This window comes from Priapulus caudatus, unplaced genomic scaffold, assembly GCF_000485595.1.
Source record: "Priapulus caudatus unplaced genomic scaffold, Priapulus_caudatus-5.0.1 Scaffold76, whole genome shotgun sequence".
Classification (NCBI taxonomy): domain Eukaryota; kingdom Metazoa; phylum Priapulida; class Priapulimorpha; order Priapulimorphida; family Priapulidae; genus Priapulus; species Priapulus caudatus.
The window spans coordinates 444,517-444,934 of record NW_014577137.1 but is presented as its reverse complement, the minus strand read 5'-3'; positions in this window follow the sequence as shown (position 1 = coordinate 444,934).

Genomic DNA, 418 nt, shown 5'->3' with positions numbered 1-418 from the left:
GTGTGTGTGTGTGTGTGTGTGTGTGTGTGTGTGTGTAGGAGAGAGATCGAGACGAGGCGCCGGAGCCTAGGCACGGTTGCCTAGGCTGTGGTATTGTATATATTTGTATGTGTGTCAAGTAATAAAGACAGAGTTACCTACAAATAATCTGCGACTCTGTCTCATTCGGAACCTGACTATAACAAGACTCTGTAATCATCTGCCGGACGACTCTTCGCTACATCTCATCTACTTTGCTACAATCTGCTATTTGCTACATAGCTATACTACGCTGTCGACTCTACGAGAACCCGATGTCATCAACCATTTCTCAGTACAATACTTACGTAAGGCGTGACAGACTGTAGCGTATACGTTCACTGTAATATATGTTTACATGAAACTAGTATGCACGCGAGCCTTATTACCTGGTTGAATT